Source organism: Centrocercus urophasianus, unplaced genomic scaffold (genome assembly GCF_019232065.1).
Source record: "Centrocercus urophasianus isolate 14NV4802_14NV808 unplaced genomic scaffold, USGS_Curo_1.0 seq_10, whole genome shotgun sequence".
Classification (NCBI taxonomy): domain Eukaryota; kingdom Metazoa; phylum Chordata; class Aves; order Galliformes; family Phasianidae; genus Centrocercus; species Centrocercus urophasianus.
Genome location: NW_024884142.1, coordinates 51,620,339 through 51,642,837, shown reverse-complemented (window position 1 = coordinate 51,642,837; position 22,499 = coordinate 51,620,339). Strand labels below are relative to the sequence as shown.

The window sequence follows — 22,499 nt, the reverse complement described above, 5'->3', positions numbered from 1 at the left end:
CTTCACTTTAATAGACTTTTTCCTTATATCCAGCATAAATCTACCCTCTTTAAGTTAGAAGCCACTTCCCTTTGTTCTATCACCACCAATTCTGCTAAAGGGTCTGTCTCCTTCTTTCCTGTAGCTCTCCTTTAAATACTGAAAGACTGCTATCACGTCACCTCAGAGCCTTCTCTTCTCCAGGTTGAATAGCCCCAGCTCTCAGCCTGTTCTCATAAGAGAGGCTTTCCATTCCATGAATCATTTTTGTGGCCCTTCTCTGGACACTCTTCAACAGGTCTGTGTCTCTCCCATTCTTAGGACTCCACACCTGAACATAGTGATAGGCCTCACCAGTATAGAGTAGAGGGGCAGGATCACCTCCCTTGACCTGCTGGCCACACTTCTTTAGGTGCAGCCCAGGATATGGTTGGCTTTCTGGGCTGCAAGGGCACATTGTTGGCTCATGTCCAGCTTACCATCCGTCAGTACTCATGGGTCTTTTTTGGCAGGCTGTGCTCAATTCTGTCATCCTTCTGCTTGTACTGATAGCGAAGGCTGCCTCTATCCATGTGCAAAATTTTGCATTTGGATTTGTTGAACCTCCTGATGTTCACCTGGGCCCAATGTTCAAGCCTGTTAAGTCCTTCTGAATGGCATCCAACCTTAACCACACTCTGGTATGTTGACTGCACCCAATGGGTTGGTATCAACAGCAAACTTGCTGATGGTGCACTGATGGTGAACCCACTGTGAATGTCATTGATGAAGATGTTAAGCAGGGTCAGATGCAACACTGACCCCTGCGGGACACAAACATCTCATATCAACCTCTAATTTGTGGTGAGTTGTTTTTGGAGATCTTTGGGTATATTTAAAGTTCCTGATAGAGAAGTTAACTGCTGAAAATGAAACAAATGTCCAAACCTTTCTTTATGATATTTTAGTTGACAAAGAAGGGGGCACATATAAAATGAGTTGGAACTAGATTTTTTTTTCTTTTTTTCTGAGTGGGAAGATGTATTAATTTAGAACAATACCCCAAAGTACCAGTGGCACGTGTAGAGAAAGAATTCACTGCACCCTTATTAAATGCTTCTTGATATTGTGGGAGGATAGGTTGCCTCATGGTACAGAACATTTATTTTGCTGGATCCTTCTCTGCACTTTATTTGTGGCACATTAATATCCAGTGTACTACAGTGAGGCAAGTGGGATATATTAGTTGAGACATACAAGTGAATAAACACTGTAATATTTTGTCATGCTGGAGGCAGCTGGTGTCTATTGCAGACGTGGTATTTTGAGGAAACTGTCTAAGAAAAGCTTATGGCTTATAGATTGTGTACATTTGTATGATACAGAAAACTCCATTTTATCAGAAGGCTGATCCTTACGTTTGCCTTCTCAATTGGACTAACGTTCCTATGAGGACCTGGCACTGACCTTGAAGTGATAATCAGCGATACAATTGCAATGCACCCATTCTGTGCAATAAGCTGTCTTCCATCGAGTCAAACTGGTTGTTGAGTGCATAACTGAGTTTGGCAATGCTGTCACCTGGCAAGGGTACTGTCGTCATCAGATAGGGTGGATTAGATCTGATCTGACAGGGGTTGGAGAATGTACCCTCTTGAATCATTCTAAACATTAATCTGTTTATTCAGCTGAGGAACAGACTGCAGGATGAAATCCTTTAGATAGGGAACTCCCAGAACTCTTGAATGCATGTGAATTACCAAGAATGCCCAAGAGAGCAGATGAACCAAGGGGCAAGGGATAAAAGCTGGTCCATGAAGATGTTTGTCCTTGAAATTCAATTGAAGCTGGAAGAAAAAAAAAAAAAACCACAAGAAAACTTATGTGCATGCATCTTCTTGTTTTTCACATTTAGGGTATCGTCTATTAACTGTGTTCCCGCGGGCTTAATACCCAAGGTTTTGCTTATCCTCTACAACTCTGAAAAACTGAAGCACTGGACCTCAGGAACAAGTAGTTTTTCTGCGGATCTTAGCCCTAAGGAAATAGCGCCAGAGTGAGGATCTGCTCCTCAGGAATTTGTTCAGTTTGCTCTGAGACAGATAAAGTATCTGGACTCTTGCTTATCCCCTGAAGGCTGAAGACACGTAGTGATTCAGTATTGCAGCTGACTTGATCTCTTGGGTGACTGACAAGGTGCAGTGCACCAGATGTTGCAACAGCTCTGGACATGGTGAGACTGATGCGCGCACCAGATACGCTCAACTTCAAACAATTACATGTAGTTTTGGCCTCCTCTGAGGGGTGAGATTCTTGTCATCACAGGAAATTCTGTCCCAAGGGGCTAAGATGAGACTTAGCCCCTTGGGACAGAAGTCTCATATAACACTTGTAACTGTTGGAGAGAGTGAGGGAACACATTCATGTGCATAAATGAAAGAGCACACCTTTATTTTAGCAAGGGTTTCCAGGATAAATAGACTCTGAACAGCTACTAGGTAGTGAGCTAGATTTTGCCTTTCAGAGAAGAGGGGATAAGAAAACAGTGAGAGAGGCTCTGTGCTGTGAGCAACGCATTGATGAATCCATGTAGTAGCTCAGTGAAAGTGACAGGAACCACTGGTTGGACAGCAGCCCATCATAGTCATGAATGTACAGATTTCTGTCGAATAAATAAGAAAGAAAGGAGGATGTAAAACTAGGCTGTGATATATTTGCAGACTTTCAAAAAATACTGTATTTAGAGTGAGATTTTAGTGAAGACTATTAAGCCACTTTAGGGAATTGTATGCCAATAAAATGGGCAAGCAAGGGACACATAAGGCACATTAAAATGGGAATTTTTGAATTGAAGTGCACTAACACTTGGAATTAGAGTGCTGTCTCAAACATTTCATGCAATGACATGCAGAGTAGTGCAGGACAATAAGGGAACCAAAAGAAGCCTTCAATTAGTCTTAGGTGCAGAATATGGTGTAGAACTGTGCAGCTTTTCAAATCTGTGGACATTAAGGAAACTTGGAAAAAGGACAGCTAAAGTTTGAGCAATAATCCCTGGAAAGTTAGGGTAGTAGTTGACCTTGGAACTGTTTGGATTTCTTTGCTGTTATGTCATAAATGTCAGAAAAGAGTATTTTTATGTGAACAGTCTGAGCAGATAGTTTGTAGGCAGATAGCTTGCCATAGTAAAGTGGCCCTGCAGAACTTGAAGCAGACAGAAAACATGATAAATCATATACTACAACAGTGTACCAGCAAAGGCTGGAAAAAAGAAAAAGAAACCATCAGCTGAATCTGGTTTTAAAGTACAGGTTTAGAGATAAATTTTAGATTTCAGCTACCAAAGCTCTCACAAGTTATAGATTATTACCTGCCTTGTACAGTACTTTTGATCCATACCAACATTTAACTTACGTTATAAAAGAAAACTGACACTCTCAAAAAGTGAGCGAGAAGATTTCAGAAATGATTACCTATAAGAAAACTACAAAATTCAAAGACGTTAAGATGTTTTCTTCAAAGGAAGAAGTAGCCTAATATCACACTATTCTTCAGCCTCCTTCATTGTCCTAGTTAAAAAAAACAAACAAACAGTGACACTAAATTTGTTGCAGTTACTCAGTGATTTGCCTTCACATTAACAACTGCATAAGATGCAGACAGCATAAAGATCATTGGCACAGGACAGGTGATGCTTCTGCTAAAGGAAAGGAGCCGTGTGCGAGCTGTCCTTGTGCAGCCATATCTTACAGAATCATCAATGGATCATACTTCTGTTTTGTTTTGATTAGTTTTTAATGTATGCAAGCCTTTGCTTGAGACAGAAGTAAGTAATCAATATTTGCTGTCAGCAGCCTGCTACCTTACAAAATTATTGGAAGTATGTCCAGGAAGGAACCAAGAGTAATAAAGTTCTTGACCAGATCACATATGGAGATGATTTTGAACCCTAAGTTATTCAGTGAGTTTAAGAGAACCGAGGGATCAACTGACTCTAGCCCTCTGGCATCCCATGGGATGGGGGAAAGATCAGCAAGGTCAAGTACCACACCTCTGAGACCATACATATCCCTTTCTTCACACAGGTTACAGGGATCTTCTGATTATTTCCTCCCTGATAGGTAAAGCAGGGATTTTCACTCTCTTTGTAACTAAAGTAGTCAATGCCCAACAAACACTTGACTTGGCTCAGCCACTAGAAGCAAGCTATGCAGCCCAAACTGCTAACAGTTCAGGCCAAAACAGGGCCTGGATTGGTGGGAGGTAAGTTGACTCGATAGAGCCTGATCAATAAGAATTAATGTCCTCCCTTGAGTGCACTCCTCAAGGTCCCTTTCATAGTTGGAAAAGATTTTCTCCAGCCAAATACTCTCTGCAATAAAAGCACGTGGTGTTCCCAGATCAACACTGCAGCCTACTGGCCACTACACTCCAATAAATTTACTAAGTCCAGAAAAATTCATTGACTTTGGAAGGAGCCAGTTCAGGGCCCCACAGACATAGTTGGATTATATACAACATGTCCTTACCAGCAGAGTCATAATACCCACTGAGGGTGGCTTAAATACATTTGACTTGTTGTGGCAGATCCAATATATCTTCATAGAGAATTTGCAGTTACTATAGCAAAATAAGTCATTTAAGCTGCCTTACTTATATCTTGGAATTTCCTTTGATTTATTCATGGTTGGAAGATTTGCAATTCAGACTTTTGGCAGCTTGTCAACAGTTACGTTGTTGAAGAGAGAGATGCATTCCACAACATCTAAATGGGCTGAAAGCATCTTGTCGGATGTGTTTCTAACATCTGACCAAACTCCTTAACAAAATTTTCTTGCAACTTTCCACTTTCTAGACTCTACTATTATTTTCATTTTTTAAATTTTTTTCTTATAGCTTGCATTTTTTTAAAAAAACTTAACTTATGTAAACTATGGATACCAGAGTGCATGTAGTGAGTTCTTGAAAAAATAATAATTCTTAGAACACATGGAAAATACTTAGAATACAACTAAGATAAATTACTCTGTGATATGCTCATTCATTATCCTCTATTGTGTCCTAGGTTCAGTATGGCTTTTTGTAAGTAAAATATTGCCTTGTAATCCTTCTGTAGGGTATTTATCAAATATTTGCATAATCATAGCAATAGATGTTATTGTCAATGGAAATGATTGCTTTCCTGAAACTTGGCTCAAGTTTCATCCTGACCAGAAAGCATACATCAAATTGTTTCAGCAGTGCAGTTATATTTATATCTTTTTTCCCCCAACCCTGCATTAATTTATCATTGCTGTCTTGATTTTATTATATTACCCACAATTAATTCCTGTGTAAATCGGAATGTAAATATGTCTCTGCTACTTTACTTGTTTCTTGAAATATAACTTCACCATGATTTGGTTTTGGAAGAAAAATAAAATAACCTAATGACAACATTTTAAAGGATCTGGAGTTTCTAGCTCTGTACTAGGGAATTGTGAAGGAACTTAGTCAGAAGAGCATCCTAAATCCTTGAAAAGTCACTTTCAAAAAGCATGTTTTTCCCAAACAAGGATAGCCCTGATCCAGTCAAGCACATAACTGTGTATTTAACTCTAAGCTCCTGTTCAAGTATCTCACTGAGCTAGCTACTTCATCACCTGAAGGGTGCAGGAAGGAGCTGAGGGAGTATCGGGCACTGTTTTTGAAGAAAGAAGGTTTAATTCAGCGTGGTGGTGGAGGAGAGCTGTGGGAGGAATTTGAACTGGTTTCAGCTTCCCAGGGAAAAAAAAAAAGAGGAAAGAGACGTGAAATTTCACTGCTCCCTTCCCCTCATAAGGGAAGAAAGCAGCCAGTTGCTCAAGCGCTCATCTTGCTGGCCAACATCACGCTCTGCTCTGGGCCTGTCAAGCCCCTTTTCCCCTTCTCCCATGTCAAGCATAGTTGTAGTTGATCCACGTCATTTATGTGTAACATATTTTCTTTTCATTAGTGCATCTGTTTACTAAAAGGTTGTGTTTTTTTTTTTTTTTTTTTTTTTTTTTTTTTCCTAGTATAGACACAAGGGCATTGTAATAGGGAGGCAACCTTTAGCCTTCAAAAATGCACGGAGGCAAAATAGGTAGTTGGTATCACTGGAAATCATCCTGTAATTACAATCCAAGACACTTGTTATGATTGGGCTTTGGCTTGCAGGAGCTAGCATAACCCTCAGGCTAAAAGATAAAGGTCTGCTGACGTTAAATTAGGGTTATGAATTAATGCAATGAATGACTTTTAATAATAACCTTTCAGAGGTGGCTTGGTGTTGTTGGCTGTTCTGACTGGATTCGCTACTTGGGCCTGAGGGAGCAGGGCTTGCGCCATCAGGGAAAGTAAGTGGAAATGGGGGTGCCCTCTGTTTTCTAGAAAATCCCCATCTCCTGTGTGTGGCTGCTGTCAGTTTCTTCACTACCCATGACACCAGAAAGTTCAGAACTCACCAACTTTATTTTCAGAGATGTGAGAAGAATGACTTAAGCTGGTGTTTTGTTGCTTGGCCTTAGTAAGGCATACTTCTGACTTCTGAGGATGATCTTTTCTCATCACTTTAAGAGACAGAGATGATCAGCAGCTATGAGGATGTTTCTGGGCCAAATACAGCAGCCGTATTTTCTTTAAGAGTCTTCTTTAGACATGGTGCCTCCTTCTGCTCAAACACTGCAAGGGCAAAATAAAAACACAAAGCAAAAAACACTAAAAAGGGAAAAGTATGGTAAAGCAGAAAATAGCCTCTTCTGGGTGTGCTCCAGGACACATTTAATTATTTGTCACTTTGTTTAAATTGATACGTACCTGAGGCAGTCAGCTCAAGTAGTGGCTGGATGTCTTCCTTTGCAAATCAAGAACAACCTTTGTGGCTGCAGTAGCGGAGGAAGGAAAAGCATAGCCCAGGCTAAAGTGGTGGATGAAAAAACCCTCAGACATCCTCACTGCACTGATTAGTATCTTGAGTCATTGCCTTTGGGGGAGGTGAGAGTTTCCTCAGTACAGATGAGTTAGATGAGTTCCTTTAATGAGGTTGGATACAAGAGGCATTGTGCAGTATGATGGTATTCCCTGGGAAAAAAAAGAAAAAGAAAAAAAAAAAAACAAACACAGAAAAAAAAAAGAGAAAGCTATCTTACTTTCACTGCTGAGGGTAGAGGTCTCACCAGAGGTCATCAGTATCCAAACAATGGACTTCGAGAGCTGCCAAAGCTGCTCTACATACCCATCCAAAGGCAGCTGGAAGTGGCAACTGGTGATGGGCAGAGTGGTAACACCGTATGGCTGCTCCATGCCCACAGATCTGCCTCAGGCAGAGGGTCTGTCACCACGGAGGGTTCCCATCCTGCCCGTCACAGGCTCTCCCTGTCCCAGCTGCCAGGCAGCCGCCGGCAGTAGCACAGCAAAGGCCGATGCACGGGCGGTAACACTAATGCAATGTGAAACCTCCCCCAGACAGCCGGGTGTGGGGGTGGAGGGGAATGAGGACAAGGGTGAAAAACGGAAAGAAATTGTGCTGTCTCTTTATCTCCTTTCAACAGACGTTTGTTACACAATGTGCATGTTTCTGCTGCTTTATACAGCATACGTTAGGTTTTCCTGCTTCCTGTGTGCACTGTCAGGATGCAGCATGAAGACAAAGCATGAGTCTGCTGTTCTTGAGGAGTTAAATTCACTGAAGGTCTGACCTGCATGGACCTCATGACTCCTAATCTCTGTCCTGTGGCTACTGTGAAAACCCCTAAATCTGGCTGTTCCTGTTTGGAAGCAGCTGGTGCACTGGTTCAGTCCCAGTGGGCTTTATGAGTTTCAACACACAAGAGTCTGAATTGTGTTCTGAATAACACAATATTTGAGCTCAGAAAGCAAAGCTGTTGCCTTTGCAGTTAGACCTGCTGAGCACCTTCAGCTACCAACTAGGCAAGCAGGTTGTAAAGCACTTCACGTGGCCCATGTGAAGGGCTGACCCCTCACTGAAATTGCCATTTGTCAGTCTGCTGCACTAGAAATCTGTTATCTTTTCTTAAACATTCAGCAAAAATAATGGAGGATAGGGTAACCTGGTAAAAATGAGGCTATTTTTTTTTATTCGTTTTTTCTTTAATTCTGTCCCAAGAACTTACAGTTCTCTCTCAGTAATTGTTCTGATATGGAATTGAGTTTAAGAGCTTGAGATTTTTTTTTCCATTACCATCTTTTCCTTCTTGAAAGTGCCAGACAGAATTTTGCACAAAAGGCATATTAATACACAGAGAGCTGCTATAGTGATAATAACAACATAAGTTGCAGCCGGCTCTGATCTGCAGGGAAGCAGTGATCTGGTTACCAGTATCCTGTCTGACCCAAACCAAAGGGCTCTTGGGAGCCCTGCTCCTGCTTGAGAGACAGCCTGAACTGTTGGCAGTATCTTGGTGGTGGCAGTCTTGGGTAAAGCTGCCAGGTGGCTTAGCCAAAGAGCTGAGACCCAAATTTAATTCTGGGAATTCAGAGTAAAGTGTTTGGATTTGGGGTTCCTGGTAGATGTAAAGTCAGGTGAAGTTCAAAGCTACAATAAAGGTTTTGACAATGTGAGGGAAGTTAGTCTGAGGATACCAAGTATGGAGGCACCTCAGCTTCCAGTAAGAAAACACCCCTAAGCTATCTTATCTTTTCTTTGGTGAGGTGAACATTTCTTTGGTTCCTTTAATACATTTATCGCCCCTACCTTTCAAGATAACAGCTATGAATGCCTTCTTTGTTATAAGCAGCACACTGCCCTGTGTGTGTGGGAGGTGGGTGTTACAATAGGCATTATATAGCAGTATTCTGGTATTTTAATAAATGAGCTTCTGCTGGAGGTGACATTACTTGAGTGTAAAACCAGGCAGATATGTCTCCTTAGCAAGACACAGTGTATTTTGTGGGGGTGTGAAGTAATTTTCTTTGAATAATTGAATTAAGTAATTATGTGTTATAGAAATATATAAGGCTCCAACTGCCCGTAGTATCTGTGTACCATTCACAGAAATTTAATTAATGCAATACTTTTTTTTCTGATTGCACGAACACTCTTTTCTGAATATGACAAACAACCTTCCTTTCTGGTTGTTGTTTTTGTTTTCTTTTCTTCTTCTTCTTTTTTTTTTTTTTTTTTTTTTTTAGTAACCACTGAAGAAAACTACTTCTGAAACACCCATGAGATGTGAAGAACAACTGGTGGTCTCCTACAGGGAACAATCTGCCACCAGAAGAGCTATGCATTTAAGTGATTGTTTTGGCTCTGTTGCCCATTCATGCCCGCATTCTGACACACACAAAAACCGTAAAATAAAAAATTAAAACAAAAAATGTTTCTTGGGAAAGCAAATCCTAAGGACATTGAATGTGTTCAAAAGACATTCATTTGGGTACTTGGAGATGAAGGAAATAAATGCTAGATTCACAAAAGCTGATGTTGGAGGATACATTACACAGTAGCCTGGAACTCGCATCAGGATTGGAGAACTAGTTCAGTTTCCATCTCTCTGAAGAAATGTGTGCATGAGCAACACAGGACAACATTCTTTGTAATCCCTTGTAAGGTGGCTGTGTCTGCTCATGGTTTGGAGTGTAGTTCCATGGTTTCTTCCAATGAGATGTCCACTTTGTGTACAGCATTTTACTTTCACATACTCTAGGAACCAAACATCCACTTCCCTGCTGTATGGGTCATTTTCATACTTCAGTTCTAGCAAACATTAAAAGCAGTTTGTTCCAAGAGGACTAGCTTCAAATGGAGTGTCTAAGGTAACCCACCAGAGTTCAGAGTGACCTGGCAGCCATTTGTAGGATCTGCAAGATGGAAGAGCTAGGTTAAAACCTGCCTTCAGAAGAAGCACAACAGCTTTGAATGGGCATTCAGTACTTCCCCGTAAAGACCCTAAGTGCCTCTGTATCTCAGGTGAGTCCTTCCAAGCCCTCCTCTTGCAGCTATTCCTAATCAACATTAAGAGCAAGAGTAGGAAAGATCCCCAAGAGACTGGAGCACTCATGTGGGAAGTGAGAGTGCACAGTTCTAGGTGCAGGGCTTATGCACAATGCAGTTTTAGCTTAATGTCTCAGTCACTGAAGTAACTGTGGTGTATAAATTCAACATGGAGAACCTGGATAAAATATAGTGGTAGTTACGAGTGTTGCTGTATCTTTCTAATTCCTACTGTTTCTTATTACAGGATTCTATTTGAACTGAGCAAGGCTGGCTAGTGTTTGAGTGATCTTCAGGTAAGCTCTGGGAAATCAGGCAAGAATAGTGTTTCAGATTATTGAGAAAGATAAAGAAATTGCTGATGATGGGAAGATCCTTACTTCTCCTTTCTTCTCCTCCTCATAAGTGGAACAAGAGAGGTAAGCCTGCAATAGAAATTTACTATAGCAGATTATGTATCTATCAATATTCACTGCTCTCTGGACTAGAGAAATAGTAAAGACTTAAATCTGAATATTCCATCTTGTTTCATTCTCAAGTTGTGAGGTGGTTTTTTTTTTTTTTGCTTTTTGTTTGGTTTTAGATTCTTCTTTTTGGTGTTCTTCATCATAAAACACAGAATCTTTCTAAGATCTCTGCAAATTTCCAAGATGTAGAGTTTTGCCTTGGGCTTCAGTGAGCCCATTTGTGGCAACATTTAATTTTCTATCTCAGTTGTACCTATGAGTCATAGAACCATGTTTCTTCCTTCTGTTTTCCCCCCTCTTTTCCTTGTTTTAGAAGCATTAAAAAAACATTTCAGCTTTCTCCGTCTGAAAGTGCTTTGGCAATCTTAATAACTGGCAATTAATGGAGCTGTTTCAGCTTCTCTGCTAGGTAGCTTCTATTGGTTGGTTTTTGTTTATGATTTTGAAGTAAGTAGGTTCTGATCTGCAGTGCTGTTTGCTCCTGGCTTTGTCTTTTTGGCAAGATATTTGAAAATCATAATGTCCTTGGTACTGACCATCCAAGAACAGTGTGTTTTCTCTGTCCCTTCAGGTGGCTCTGCTGAAACCAAATGTCATCAGGCTGCCTTATGAAGTCAGTGAAATGTGGCATAAGCCTGTCAGTAGCCTGGGGAAGTACCCCTTTCTGGGTGGCTTTATGTTCCTTGGCAATTTTGTATGCCTGCATACATTATCCTCCTAAGTGTGATCTGATGTGTAGGTGGTCCCTATTTCTGACACATTACATTTATCTGCATCTCTGGAACTGATTAAAAAGTCAAGCTTTTTTTACAGTCAGAATGTTGCTGTGAATATGATGTATTCTGCATCTTGAGCATTCAGTTAATCAGAGCTGTAGCTCCAGCTGGCTGTGTTTTGCCAGTGAAATAAAATGGAGCTATATAGGGAGAACACGTGAAGGCGTGCAGTAAATTTTTATGATCCCAAGAATGGAATGACCACATTCTCTGCTCGTGAGTCTTGAGCAGCTATGAATGGTCTCACCACACTAGCATAGATTAAAACTTTATAGTATTTCACATTGTCACGTGTTTGTGACCTATGTAATTTCTAGCTCTTATCTAGTCTTGCGCTGATAGAACCGAGGATAGTGCCTATTCCCACGTGGTCACCCCAGTGCCTCACTTTTATTTTGTTTTACAAAGTTATTTATTTTTCATGAAGTTCCTCCTGGGCTTTTTTTCCTCACCTTTTTGAACCACAAGGTAGTAGTACACAGGCAGAAGGGAGCCATGAGGTAACACTGCCTTCTGCCTTTCATGCAACATGGTGGGCTTGCCCATGCCAAGTGGGGACAGTGCCATAATCTATAGCTTCTCATAGGAACTCTTCTTACTGAAAATATGCTTTATATGTGTGAATATATGTGGATACCATGGAAACTGAAAAGTGCTAGTGGTGCTTATTATTTTACAAGTGATGAAACACAGGCATTCATAATGGCCATGGAGTATATTCATTAGATGTCTCCTTGAATTAAAAAAAAAAAAGGAAATAGCATACTCCTAAGGTGTTTTTCTTTTTTCTTTTTCTGCTCCTAGTACAGGCGGTCTTCTGATTCTCTTTGTGCCCTGGCAAAGGAAAAGGTAGAGAGAAAGGGAGTATCAGCTCAGTGTAGCAGAGTGCAAGAGGTAAGGAAAATCAGAGTTAAGATGTAATTGAGGAATTGGGTTTAAAAAATACAGCTAACAACCTTGGGATAGCTCTTCTCTTGAACTTCCATCTGTCAAAACCAGAATGACTCGATCTTACATCATAAGATCTCCCCCTATGAAAAGTCAGGCCTCTGCCATTAATGCTGAACACCTCCCTCGCTTCTGGCATGAACAGTCTCACCAGTTTAACCCTGAAGTCCTGCAATATGACTGCAAGCCTCAGAGATAGATAAGCCGCTCCTCAGGGAATCATAGAAACATGGGCAGAAAGTACATCAAGAGGTAACCTAACCCCTGCTGTTCCCTCAGGCAGGGAAGGCAGATTGCATATATGGGCTGGGTGGGGGCTGCATAGGCAGGGTTTGTTTGCTGGAGAGCTGTTAAGTAGCATGTTGGGAGAACAGTGAAGTAATGAGAACAGCTTTGTGTTCCCGTGGTATCGGAATGCACCAGGTAGAAATGAGGTGGAGAAGAAATAATATGAGGTAATAACCATGCTTTAAGTATTCTGCATCCAAACAATTTAGGGCCAGATGAACATCCTGACTTGACTGAGAAGATTTTCACTGTGCACCTTTTTAAGGCATGGGACAGGAGTAAGAAGGGTAGGGAAGTTGCAGCAGGGCTGTAGCAGGGCACGTTTTATTCTGTTACTGCAATCTCAATATTGAGCAATGCTGCCCTTCCCAGTGACAGTACTGATGGATCTAGCCCGATTGCTTTATAGGGTCAATAATTTGCAGTAATCAGCTTAGAAGTTGAGCAAGGTAAGAAGCAAATTGACCTCTTCAAGGAGTCTGATTATTTCAGACATCTAAAGTGTTGTGATTCAGAGGAGCTGAAAGTATTTTCGGATGCAGGCTTCCAGGTTCCTCCCCAGTGAATTGTAAAAGTTCAAAGATGTCAGTGCTGTTTCATGGCATGTATAAATGTAGAGTAATGGGGACGACTAATGGGAAAACTGAGACTTAACTGAGTAAGGTACAGTGTTAAAATATATAATATCTGGCTGCAGAAAGGCAAGTTATACTGGAAAGTTTTGAGGGAAAGGTGCAAAAGACATTGAAGAGCACAGTATTAGGAAGGAATGGAAAAGTCACAAGGGAACAACCCCTCGAAGAAGAGTTTCAGCATCTAGTCCGATAAAATTGTCAGGTGATTAATTTAAAAAATAATCGCTTCTGCAGAGCGCGAGTAAGAGTGCAGCAGGATCGCCTGTCATCGCCTGTGCTGGGGGTGGAGAAACCTGGTCCTCCCATGCCACCTAGTGTAGGAAGCAGAGCAGCAGTCCTGCGAAGATAGGCTCTGCAAGGTGGGATTATTAAGCGGGAAATAATGGATATCTGAAGCCTGCCATGAAATGAGCCACTTCTGCCCTGCAGGCAAACCCCTACTCAGTAGCTTGATTTGAAATTCTTCATTTTTGGGAATTAGAACTGGACTGTGACTAAAAGGATATAGCACTTGTTTTTTTTTCTTTTTTTTTTTTTTTTTTTTTTTTTTTTTTTTTTTTTTCCTTACAGGATAGGAGAAATTTTTATTTTGTAGTTGATTTGCCTGGAAAAATTATGGTCCAAATAGCAGTTGCTCTAAAATGCAGCAATGGAGAAAAATGGCCCAGAGTTGTGGTGTGCAGTTTAATTGCTAAACAATGCTTCAGATGAGTAGTTAGAAATAATCCTCTCCATAACCAGCTACACCAAGGACTCTCAATCTTACTTTGAAACTTTTCATTCTAGTTTCTCTTTGACAAAGAAGAGCAAATGAGATCCAAAATTATTCTGATAGCCATTGTTACTTTGGAAAAGTCTATGCCATGTCAATAGACTCTTTCTAAACTGCTTCTTAACAGATTACAGTGTCAGGCTAGGATGTCAACAATTCTGGAATAACCAGATATCTACATATATTTCTCCCAGAACACCCATGGACAAGGGCACCTGCATGCTGTCAGATTGTTACATGCATAAGATATGAACTGTGTTTATAAGCAGCTCCTGAGTATAGCACCACACAAGTCATAATTGTTAGCATTCAGCCTCTTTTTCCCTTTTACTAAAGCTATGCTGGAAAGCCTGCATCAAACAAAACATAGGAAGAGAGAATTCTTGTTTAGAGTCTGCCATATTAAATGCTTTTTTTTTTTTTTTTTTTTTTCTCTTCTGTTTTTCTCCTCCCCACAGCTTCCTGAATTTTGCTCTGCCATTTATTTTATTGCCACCAGTGGATTTCTGACTGAAGTGTCCAGCCAATTTCCTGCTGGGGCTGATAAGCAGCATTACCTGCAGCCAGGATCAATCCATCTTTGCATCAGGTTTCAAAGCAGATCTTGCCGTTTCTCCTTCCTACCCTCACCTGTGTACAGGCTTCCATGCTCCCACATGCTTTCATCATGGTGTAAATAAGGTTTCATGTGGTGTGTAAACAAGGAAATCCCTAGAAGCAAGAGAGCACTTCAGAAGTTTGGCTTGTGTGATGGCGAAATGATGACATATAACTTTAGCAATAATGAAGGCCGTATGTGTGCAACGTATGTTGAGAAATGGGTGAAACATAGCACAGGGGAGGAAGAGATGGAATGTCATCATATGTTTTCCATTTGCATTTAAAATAAAAAAAAAAAAAAAAAAAAAAAAAAAAAGAAAAAAGATATAGTATTTCTACTCTTTCCAAGGCAATGTGATGTATGTGTCTGGTTCCATTATTAAAAAGAAATCAAAATGATTTAAAACATGTTTTAGTATTAAAGTGATACAAAGTGAATGTTGGCTATTTTGAGTCATCAGACAAGCTCTTGGCCTTTCTGTTTTTTCCTGTTCTTGGAACTTCCCTGCATTTCTAGTTAACAGAACCCCTCAAGATGACTGTTGTCAAAGAGATAGTTTAAATGTTTAAACTTCTTTTTTTCTAGCCTAATTATTGATCCCACAGTGCTTAGTGTGTAAGAAGCAATCTGAGTTTCTGAAGTAAGAACCACCTTCCAAAAGCTTTTGAAAGATGAGTCACTGGCAGGCACTGGCACTTAGCTTAAAGTAAGAAGTTTTGAGGAGAATTTGTGAGGTGTTTTTTTTTTTTCCCCCCTTCTTCTAAAGAGTGCTTGGCCTGCAGCCTGTCAACTTTCAAAGAAAAGTGGTGACACGTAATGTGTAATAAATCTGCAGTGTCCTGGGTGAAACTAGGGGGCACTCTTGTATTTGGTGTTTAACTCCTTCCTGCACATTCTGCAATTATGTAAGTCCTTTCATTTTGTGTAAGGACAGAAAGGCAGGACTGAGGTGAAACAGCCCAAGGGCCCATATTTCTTCCTCTTTGGGAATGCATATTTTCCCTGCTGGATCTGTCAGGGACTGCCAGAGCTTTGGTTTCCTCTGGGGTTGTAGAAGCCAGGGTTTCTTACTAGCCCCTGCTCCTTCTTCCTCACTTCCACAGGATTATTATCCCCAGCACAGATGCTGGATTGCTGGAAGATAATTGGCTCACTTGGGACTCTGTCTCTTTGTCCCCTCAGGCATAACCTGGAGCGGGGAAACAGAGGGAACACATCTGACTGTGTCAGCTGAAGTGCTCTTAGCATCTGGGTGTAGATTTATATCTTTCCCTTACTGTATTCTTTGTCTTCCTTAGCTTTTTCCAGTCCACTGGAAGAAACTCTGCTGGTCCAGGTCAGAAAAGATTAACAGGACAAGGCGGGAGCTGGTGTGTATATTTCCTTGTACTGAACAATCACAGCGAAAATGTACTCACTACAAGCAGGGTGGCATAGTCTCTATTAACCCTGAGGAGGGGAGATTGACGGGTCATGTGCACCTGATGCTCACAGTACATGTGGCAGTAATGCAGGTTCCTGGCTCTGCCACCAGGCCCATGGCGCACATGCATGCTCCATGATCCCTTATTTCCACCTCACCACAGTCATCATGGGAGCAGATAGAATTCAAGTTACCTCCAAGGAGAATCAGTCTTTAATATTAAATAGTGGTATAGCTTCATTTTGTACAAGAGCGCTGGTCTTGTGAACCATGTGCATACTTCAGAAAGAACTTTTTGTGTATCTGGTTTGTGTTCTCTGGAAATTTAGAAAGGAAACTGCTGGAGTATAAAGGATAAGTGAGTTGACCTTAAATAATTTTTTGCAGTTTTCAGCAAATGGAATGTAGAAGGACTTAAATAATATTTCAGTTCAAGCTTAAGCATTTTTTAATATAAAGCATCAAACTGAGAAGTCAATCCAAACAGTTTGGAAGTTTATCATTGAATCAGTATGTTTTATTCTTCTGATAAAGTTTAGAAAACAAAACACTCCTTTAGAAAAGGTTCAGTGATGTGGAATCTATAGTTTCTTTCAGGAGGAAAAACTGTCTGTGCTTTGTCTAGTGTGACTCTAAATGCTCCATGAGACCCTGTGCCACAGCAATAGATCTTTATTTAGTATCACTACTACATTTTAATGGTACATTACTTGGCTAAGGGAGGCTTTCATTTTGTGAGATACATTCAAAATATTTGGCTGGAAAAGCCTAGAGGAAGAAACAAGCTGCAGAGTGAATTGCAGTAAGGCCTCGCTGACAGGAGTGTGCCCTAAGCTTGCAAAGCTGCTGCAGCGCAGGGAGCATGCCTGAGAAAAGCTGTGAGGCTCTGAGCTGCCTGGCAACTGCTCTCAGTGCAGGAGCTGCAGCTAACAGTGAGTATAAGGAGTGCGGCACTTATCTCCCTTTCAAAGTGAGTACAGACAAAAGGGAGTTCTCTGTGGAGGAGGTGTTTTGTAAGTGATGAGGGATATATTTGTAGCAAAAGCAGTATCTATGGCCTGAACTAACTGACTGCCTTCCATCCTATCTCAGATACTACCATTCCATTGCTATTGACTCAGATGCCCCAACTTCTTTCTAACAGCATAACAGCTACAAATTAATCTTCATATGAGATAGTCATGGTAACACCTATGAAATACAGTGTTTTTCTTTAGGGAGATGAGCACGTAGAACTGCATTATTCACTGGAATTCATTGGAAAAGCTTTCTGAATCCAAAGGCCAGAGTGTGTGGAAACTGTTGAGTCACAACCTCAACCACTGATAGAGCACCTGGGGAAAGGATGGGGTCAGCCCTGGGAGCACAGGTGAAGGCAATTCACCTGTGTGACCCTAAGGATGTGAAGGCTGGCTGCAAGTCTCTTAGATCACATTTAAGGTCTGACTGCAGCTGGGGAAGGATTTCTTTATGGAGATCCCTCCTTGGTGAAGCTTTCCCCTACGAACCTGGAATCTTCGGATGTGGGTGAGCAATCTTCTTACTTTCCTTATAGTGCCTTTCTATCATGCTGGTCCTTCTGTCATCACACCTTTGTGGTAATGCCTTTTTCATTGTGCCTATCTGTCTAGTTGCTATACTAAGGGGAAAGGGAAAGCTCAGCAGCTCAGAATTGTGTACAGACTTGTATGCTTTTCATTATGGTCTCCTAAAACTTGTAGCTTAACACCTCCATATTCTAATACCTGCCCCTCCGGTGTGGTCTTGCAGTGCCTGAGCACTATTTGGTTTGTTTCAGGCTTTGTAATTAATGTCATGGAGCCTTGTCACAGTGCTTGTGTAATGTGATAAGAGTCTTCCTACATTTTCTATTTTAGGTTTCTTCTTTATAAACTACAAGCTGACAAGATCTGGGCACTTGGGCACTGGCCTCATGAAATCATGCAGCAGTAGGTGGGTTGGTAGAATTCCTCTGGACTTGGACAATGTTTTTCAGTCAAATAGTTGGGTAGTCAGGGTATAACCAGCCCAATTTGAACGGTTGTGGGTTATCAAGAGCATCACCTACAGAACTTTCTTGTCAGTAGCTCTTAACCTTTCACAGCAGCAGCTGGTGAGAAGTTTTCAATGCCAAGTGCTGGCCCATGAATGTGAAAGAAAATTTCTTTCAAAGCAATTGAGATATCCCTCAGTATAAGAAATAAAACCTTTTCTTGCCTATGTTAAAAGGTCTTCTTTGTAAAAATTGTCTTCTTTGGATAGCTTTGGTACTTCTTTGTTTTGAAACAGCCAGCTGAAACTTGGTAGAGGGTTAACCTCTCATGTTTGGGACGTGCCCATTGACAAGTAAAACCCCTATGAAAATCAGTGAAGTTACAGGATGTGGAGAAAGAAAATTGTTCTGTGGCTGTTCATGGAAGACTTCCAAAACTTCAGCAAAGGTTTCAAACTCTTGCAGCTCATGGTATTGTGACAGGGCAGAGCAGCTGGGAGTGGCCTGTGCTGCCATCCTGCCAAGGAGCCAGGTCTTCCTGGTGAAGGTGGCTTCCCACTGTGCTGTGCCAAGAGGGAGGGACATGAAGGCCCAAGCCTTTGCCCTTTGTTTCCCTACTGTAGTCATCCTGGGCAACACAAGGAGAGGGAGTTGCGTCAACCATGGGGAGAGGAAAGGGACCAGTAAGGAGAGTAATGGGAGAGTAATTAAATGCATAGCTGGAGTTAGAGGAAGTGGAAGCTGACTAGAGGAGAGAGGAATGACATTGGGTTGGGGACACAGAAGTTTGGCAAAGAAACTGGAGGTAAAGCCAGGAAAGGAGAGTGTAGAGAGGCTGAGATTAGACAGGGACTAGAGAGAAAGTCCAGTTCTGGGGCTGACTTCGTTCTTGGTTTGGGAAGAGGACCAAAACTAAAAGCCTGGCAAGTGGGCTGTTGCACTGGTTGGGCAGAGATGCATCAGGAGACAGAATGCAGAAGGGAAAGTTGAAGGGCGCTGGGCTGAAGGGTTGTGCTGACAAGGGAAAGCAATGAAAAAACCTGTATCCACTCAGATGCACTCTAGCCTCCTGTGCTGGACTGCAACAGGTCTGCAAGGACCCTTGAGATCTGTTCGTCAGGACAAGCTATGACATCATGCTTTCAGCTTCCTTCTTGCTTAAGAATTTGGCTGAACTGGAATAGTGTAACTTTGTTAGGTAAAGCAAAAAGTGAAGGCAGGAAGATGAACTGTGATACATAAATACTAGAACCAACTCCTTGTTTAATTTTGCTTGTGTTGCTGGTTTTGGTGTTCTTTTCCTGCCCTGTCATGTTGCATGTTAAAGTAGGAGTAACACTTCATGGCCAGAGGATTTGTCATCGGTTTCTTGCCACAAGTTTAACTTTTGGTCATAAATTTCAGCAAAAACAGAAGCGGTCCAGGCAAATTGTATAGCACTGGCATTTAAAAAAAAAAAAAAAAAAAAAAAAAAAAAAAAAAGGCATGTCATAGAAGAAATATAAACGTATTTTCTTTATCTTCTTAATTTTTACCATCCTTAAATCTAAAAATCATATAAGATTTTTCCATTTATGTAATTTATAACATCTGGTACATATTAAAAGAGCCAAGCAATACATGCTTTAATATTTCCATGCATTTCAGACTGACAAAATCAGTAGCTCCTGTGATTTTTAGATTGCTTTGGCAGACAAGGTGAGGAAAGGTGATCAAAGGCTGTCTTATTATTAATGCATTTAGCTGCATAATGTAATATATGAACTCAGTAGTCAGGTGGAAGCAAATATATTTCTATTTCAAATGCTGTTTCAGTGCAACTGAAGAATAATTCTGGCCCAAATATTTCCTGTATTTCAGGGGTGTGATTAAATTTAGTCTTTGGGTGAATTAGAAAGTTTAATCTTTTTCTTTCTTTCTTTCTTATTTTTTTTTCTCCATTTTGGTATTAGAGTAAATTCTGCACTGTAATCAAGCTTGTCCCAAGCTCAGTTTCTGAGTTTGGACTGATACATTCAGCCTTCGTCACAGTTACAAGGCAAATAAGTGAAAAAAAGAGATGCATCTTAAAACTGGGCAGATAAACACTCTGCTTCTGTTACTTAGGGCAGTGCCTTGTGTGGTCATACCCCAAGCAGCTCCATTCCCTGTTCTGGGGGAAGATTATGATATATATGTCCCATGCAATGCAGCACTTAGCAGAGAAACCCGTGACTCTTCAACTGGCTCCAAAACTGGAAACAGTGTAGATGTATTACCACAATGCAGATACAACTGTATCTACCGGTAGAACACAAGGGGTATCTTTGGTACTGTACTTTGCTGCATACATCTACTAACTCGCCTGGAAGTTGCTTCAGTGTTTTTAACACTGGAAAGTATGATGGGAATCTGCTAATTGAAACTACATGAAAATACATGCGTGTGAGGGGACTCAGCATGATCAGCACCTGCTGAAAGAGCAACCATCAGGAAAGAGAGCACAAGATACTGATATACTTGCTATTTCCTGGTAGACCATTACTGGCTGTGTACCAGCTGTGTGTGTGTATATGTATGTGTGTGTGTATGCATATATACACATGTATGTATATAGCTTCGATACTTTTCTTTTCTTTTTTTTTTTTTAAATACAATCTGATGTTGCCAAAAAGTATTTAATGAAAATAAAGCCTTTTCCAGAACAGGTACCACATGTACACTCTAGCCTTCCTTTCTATTCTTCATGTCTTTACCACATGTATTAGCAGTGCAGTTTTTAAGGCTGTCATCCAGAGAAGTATTTGAGCAGGTGCTTAATCTTAAGCATATGCTTAAATGTTTTTGTCTCTTAAACCCTTATTCTTGGCTTCCACTAAGATTGCTGAAAAGAGTGATAAATGTATGGAAGTTTCTGTGATGTAGAAAGCTGTCTATTAGTAACTCCAGAGAAACCACCAAGTGATTCCACATGGACCACCAAACTGTCTTTGGAGTCTAATGATTTTCATTTGCACTGTCAGTCTGGGGTGGACTTAAGATGAAAAGTTATGTAATATTTTTCCAACTCCCCAAGCTATTCAATCCTCCTTCCATCATTTGTTTAATACATTCTTCATATGTTGTTCTGGTCTCCTGACACCCAGGCTGTTCCTGGGAACAGCTGAATTCCCATATGGGGGGAAACACATTTCCATATGTTTTTTAGTATTTCAAAAGTGTTATTTTATTTAATAGATTTAAAATATTTAAGCCCCCACCCTTCCGTCCCCCTTGGCATACTTTCAGTGGATTCTCAAGAGCAGAATTAGGAGAATGCTTTTTACAGGAGTTCAGGGTGACATATAGTCAAGAAATGTGTGAGGAAATTATTGTTTTGTATAAACCAAACTCATTCTACTCTCAGTTTTATTCGGACCTCTTCACCTCTCTGTCTCTCTTCAAAAACACTTTTACTGCTTTAGTTTTAAGAGCTAATAAAATATACAGAACACTTGTGTCAATTTTAAATTGTTAGTGTCAGGGTTGTGTTACTCCATTCGCCATAAGACTTCATTAAAATGTTGGCACTCTATCAAGAGGGAGAACCAGGTCCATGCTATCTGAAAAATTCTCTCACTAGTATTTTGGGGCTTCTTTCAAGTTGTAGAGATGTCTTTTTAATACAGAAATGTTGGACCTGTGTGAAACTAGTGTGGGAATAGATGATGATGGGCTAAATGTCAGGCTAAACTCATGAAGGCACTGTATGTTATTCAGGCCTACTTGCCTTGCCAAAGGCTCTGAAATTGAGGTGGACAAAGAAGGTAATTATCTCATGCTCTGAAAGCTCTGAAAAATGAAATCAGCAGAACAAAATAATGGAGACAAAGATGATTTGGGGTTCAGAATTAGATGATCTTCCAATCCAAGCCATTATATGATTCTAAGCCACTCTATAAATTTCCTTCTTGCCTTTAAGTGAGGATTTTGCACATGATATATATGTTATGGCCTGCATTGATCATAACCATCTCAAAATGAGTGATTTTGCACATACCAGACAGGTGAAGTCATTACAAATCAGTAGCTAGCTGATGGATCCCTGGAAGAGCAACGTTATTCAGCAGCTGCAGCATTCCATAACCATGAAGTTTCACTCTATGGAAAACAGCAAAGAAAACCAAGACATAGCATGGAAAAGGAAAGTAATGTATACCACTGAAATAAATGATCTTTTTAATAGGAACAACATGAAATGACATAGAGTTCACTAACATATGCTCTTTGGGATGTCAGCATTTTGTGTATCCAGGGAATACGGTGTGGTCACCCCAGGTATCTTAAGTTTCCCATGTGAGTGGAAAACTCACCAAATTTGAGAAAATACAACTGGTCTGTGCATCTCTCTTCGTCTTCTCTTCCTGTGTCACTAAATGTTTGCTGTTAATGTTTCTCCATGATCCCACACAGTGCCAGAACCTGAAATGAGTCACTGAGAGAGACAGACTTGTTGGATGGCAAAGGCACAGAGGCAGTGTTGCTAACAGTTATGAAACAATAGAGAATATTCGAATGTCCAAAAAAGGAAGCACACAACTTTTGTTGTGCTAGACTGTCACTGGCTTATTGTCAACTCATTAGGAAGCATCCCGAGCAATGACAGAGGAATGTATTTGAAAATACATTTGGGACTGGTTTGCAAGCAGCAGAATGTTTACACTTGCT

General features: G+C 40.7%; 1 long non-coding RNA gene across 1 annotated transcript; it reads right to left on the bottom strand.

The window, feature by feature from the left end:
• Window positions 1–1,734: 1,734 nt before the first annotated feature.
• Window positions 1,735–7,373, bottom strand: LOC122163998. The gene is made up of 4 exons (XR_006170092.1): window positions 7,193–7,373; window positions 6,775–7,038; window positions 6,423–6,639; window positions 1,735–1,805 (listed from the first exon to the last, which is right to left on the bottom strand). It is a non-coding gene; the product is annotated as an uncharacterized LOC122163998 (long non-coding RNA).
• Between the last annotated feature and the right edge of the window lie 15,126 nt (window positions 7,374–22,499).